Here is a 4,498-nt window from a genome sequence, read left to right as displayed (position 1 = left end):
TCTTTTCTCCCCGCCCCTCTAATCGGAGTGGATAGACGGCTGCATATATTGCATGATGCTCACCATACAGACACACCCCCAGGAAGAAGCACAAGCGAAACACGCATCGGGGCCATTAGGGTCAGTGCGCCACTGGGCAGAGCACTTCTCTAAGAGCGACAGTGACACAGGTAATATGTACAAGACGGAGGGCATTTGCAAGTTAATTCCTTAATATTTACTATTGGTGCTTTATCTAGCAAGTCTGAAGCCCGTAGGTGCAATGGTGTGGGTGGCATGTTAGGCTCTAGCTGACCCCATTTATATGTAGTTTGTAGTAGTATATGTAGAGAGAACAGAAAATGTGCATGATTTCAATGGAAATAATGCATGAAAAAACAGATTCGGAGGCCGGATTTATCATTTCACAACTCAGTTTCATACGTTTTTCGCCGGATCCGTCACTGTGCTTTTTTTTGCCGGACAGAAAAAACTTTCCTCTGTACGTTTTCTCCGTCCACCGGTAACAGTTTTTTTTTATGGATCCGGCAAAAAACGGATGAAACGTGAGGCCATCAGATGCAATCCGGCGCTAATACAACTCTATGAGAAAAAAAAAAATGGATCCGGCGAAAAAAAAACGGATCCGTTTTTTTCAAAACTCGCTGGATTATGCCTGACGACAAAAACCTGATGTGTAAAAGTAGCTTAAATATCCATATATCTCTCTGCATGTATCTATCTGTCTATCAATTTTTTCTTGTTCAATAATACATCTTTAGGGTATGTTCACACGTTCCTGATTTCCCTCCTTTTTTTTCAGGACTAAAAACCGCAGCTCTTGGCAGAAAACGCAGGTGCGTTTTTTGGTGCGTTTTTGGTGCGGTTTTTGATGCGTTTTTTGATGCGGTTTTTAGTGTGTTTTTTTATGCAGTTTTCTCTGCAGATTGTCTGTGTTTGACACAAATAAAGCTTACTGCAGTGGGGGAAAAAAAAAAAATGATGTCATTTCCTTGTCCAACCCTTTTCTTCTTCCATCCTCCATTTTGGAACTTACACATCAAAATGAGTGGACGTGCTGAGCGTAGGCCAGATGACAGCCCGCGGATCCAGCTCCGCACGCCACACCGGATTGCGATCCTGGGGTTGATGCTTCTAATTCTGAATCGACATGCACGTCAGGTAAGCAGATGTCTGTTTGTTTTATATATTGGGTTATGGGTACATGTCCACGTTCTGGAAACGCTGTGTGTTTGGCGCTGCGTGTGGCCGCAGCACCAAACATGCAGCGTCCACATGTAACAGCATAGTGGAGGTGATTTCATGAAATCACGTGTCCACTGTGTGTCATCCGTCAGCCCTGCGACTCCGGACATGCTGCGCGTCTTTTATGATCACAGCATGTCCGTGTTCCTTGTTGAGAAGCTGCGGCTCCGCAAGGAAAAACAGGGCCCTATGCGTGGGGTGCGATGATGCTGGATTTGTACAATGAACACATCTGGCATCATTGCGTCCCAGAAGGGGGTGGGGCTTTGCACATAGCGGCTTTGGCGCTCCAACGATAACGATGTCCATCCTGAACGTGGACACGTACCCTTACATAATCCGCATTGCTTTCCAGGCATGTTTGATATTTTTTTCTCATTGTTGTGTTTTACAAAATATATATATTTTTTTTATTTTAGAGGCAGCGGCGGCAGAGAAGACGTGCGCAGAAAAGGATGTGGGTGCACCCGCTTTTAGCAGAGCGAACAGAGAAGGGGCACTTTTATGTGCTGTACAATGATTTGAGGAGGTAAGTAGAAATATATTGAATGACAAATTTAACTTTTTTTGCTAACAATACTTGTGAAGTAACCCTTTTTTTTGTTTCTTTTTCAATTTTCAGATATCCGGAAAAATTTATCTCTTTTTGTCGGCTACTAGGGTTGAGCGAAACGGGTCGTTCATTTTCAAAAGTCGCCGACTTTTGGCAAAGTCGGCGTCTCATGAAACCGAGCCGATCCCAGCGTTGCATCGGCCATGTGGTACGCGACTTTCGCGCCAAAGTCGCGTTTCAATGACGCGAAAAGCGCCATTTCTCAGCCAATGAAGGTGAACGCAGAGTGTGGGCAGCGTGATGACATAGTGCCTGGTCCCCACCATCTTAGAGAAGGGCATTGCAGTGATTGGCTTGCTGTCTGCGGCATCACAGGGGCTATAAAGGGGCGTTCCCGCCGACCGCCATCTCACTGCTGCTGATCTGAGCTTAGGGAGAGGTTGCTTCCGCTTCGTCAGAAGCAGGGAGAGCGTTAGGCAGGGTCCATAAACCACCAAACCGCTTGTGCTGTAGCGATTTCCACTGTCCAACACCACCTTCGGTGTGCAGGGACAGTGGAAGCTACATTTTTTTTTTTTCTCTCAGCGCTGTAGCTCATTGGGCTGCCCTAGAAGGCTCCCTGATAGCTGTATTGCTGTGTGTACGCCACTGTGGAAACCAACTGCTTTTTTCAAAGCACATATCCTCTTGTTCCTTCCTTTCTGCACAGCTATCTTTTTTGTTTGTCCACACTTTTTATTTAATTTGTGCATCAGTCCACTCTTTATTGCTGCCTGCCATACCTGGCTGAGATTACTGCAGGGAGATAGTAATTGTAGGACAGTCCCTGTTTTTTTTTTTTTGTTGTTGGAGATTAAGATTGGCATTTCTGCTAGAGTGCCATCCGTGTGTGTGCCATCTCTCACTGAGTGGGCCATAGAAAGCCTATTTATTTTTTTCCATGATTTGGGTTCTAAAATCTACCTGAAAAAAAAACACTACATCAATCAGTGGTAGAAAAATATTGGCCTCAGTCAGGGCTTGTGTGCCACTCCTGACTCCTGTGTGTGCCATCTCTCACTCAGTGGGCCATAGAAAGCCTTTTTTTATTATTATTATTTGGTTTCTAAAGTCTCCCTGAAAAAAAATAAAAAAAATAAAAAAACAGTGGGAGATTAATATTGCCCTTTCAGCTTGTGTGCCAGTCTTGACTCCTGGGTGTGCCACCTCTCTCTCTCAAATTGTGGGCCATAGAAAGCCTATTTATTTTTTTCCTTGATTTGGGTTCTAAAATCTACCTTAAAAAAACACTACATCAATCAGTGGTAGAAAAATATTGGCCTCAGTCAGGGCTTGTGTGCCACTCCTGACTCCTGTGTGTGCCATCTCTCACTCAGTGGGCCATAGAAAGCCTATTTATTTTTTTGCTTGATTTGGGTTCTAAAATCTACCTTTAAAAAAATCACTACATCAATCAGTGGGAGAAAAATATTGGCCTCAGTCAGGGCTTGTGTGCCACTCCTGACTCCTGTGTGTGCCATCTCTCACTCAGTGGGCCATAGAAAGCCTATTTATTTTTTTTCCATGATTTGGGTTCTAAAATCTACCTGAAAAAAAAACACTACATCAATCAGTGGTAGAAAAATATTGGCCTCAGTCAGGGCTTGTGTGCCACTCCTGACTCCTGTGTGTGCCATCACTCACTCAGTGGGCCATAGAAAGCCTTTTTTTTATTATTTGGTTTCTAAAGTCTCCCTGAAAAAAAAAAAAAAAAACAGTGGGAGATTAATATTGCCCTTTCAGCTTGTGTGCCAGTCTTGACTCCTGGGTGTGCCACCTCTCTCACTCTCGAATTGTGGGCCATAGAAAGCCTATTTATTTTTTTGCTTGATTTGGGTTCTAAAATCTACCTTTAAAAAAATCACTACATCAATCAGTGGGAGAAAAATATTGGCCTCAGTCAGGGCTTGTGTGCCACTCCTGACTCCTGTGTGTGCCATCTCTCACTCAGTGGGCCATAGAAAGCCTATTTATTTTTTTCCATGATTTGGGTTCTAAAATCTACCTGAAAAAAAAACACTACATCAATCAGTGGTAGAAAAATATTGGCCTCAGTCAGGGCTTGTGTGCCACTCCTGACTCCTGTGTGTGCCATGTCTCACTCAGTGGGCCATAGAAAGCCTATTTATTTTTTTGCTTGATTTGGGTTCTAAAATCTACCTTTAAAAAAATCACTACATCAATCAGTGGGAGAAAAATATTGGCCTCAGTCAGGGCTTGTGTGCCACTCCTGACTCCTGTGTGTGCCATCTCTCACTCAGTGGGCCATAGAAAGCCTATTTATTTTTTTCCATGATTTGGGTTCTAAAATCTACCTGAAAAAAAAACACTACATCAATCAGTGGTAGAAAAATATTGGCCTCAGTCAGGGCTTGTGTGCCACTCCTGACTCCTGTGTGTGCCATCTCTCACTCAGTGGGCCATAGAAAGCCTATTTATTTTTTTCCATGATTTGGGATCTAAAATCTACCTTTAAAAAAATCACTACATCAATCAGTGGGAGAAAAATATTGGCCTCAGTCAGGGCTTGTGTGCCACTCCTGACTCCTGTGTGTGCCATCTCTCACTCAGTGGGCCATAGAAAGCCTATTTATTTTTTTCCATGATTTGGGTTCTAAAATCTACCTTAAAAAAACACTACATCAATCAGTGGTAGAAAAA

At 43.4% G+C, this 4,498-nt stretch overlaps 1 long non-coding RNA gene across 1 annotated transcript; it reads left to right on the top strand.

The window, feature by feature from the left end:
• Positions 1–978: 978 nt before the first annotated feature.
• LOC143788429 (uncharacterized) lies at positions 979–1,902 on the top strand. The gene is made up of 3 exons (XR_013218631.1): positions 979–1,161; positions 1,665–1,774; positions 1,868–1,902. It is a non-coding gene; the product is annotated as an uncharacterized LOC143788429 (long non-coding RNA).
• The last annotated feature ends 2,596 nt before the right edge of the window (positions 1,903–4,498 follow it).

The sequence above is a fragment of the Ranitomeya variabilis genome, chromosome 8 (assembly GCF_051348905.1).
Source record: "Ranitomeya variabilis isolate aRanVar5 chromosome 8, aRanVar5.hap1, whole genome shotgun sequence".
NCBI lineage: Eukaryota > Metazoa > Chordata > Amphibia > Anura > Dendrobatidae > Ranitomeya > Ranitomeya variabilis.
This window is presented reverse-complemented; position numbering and strand designations above follow the sequence as displayed.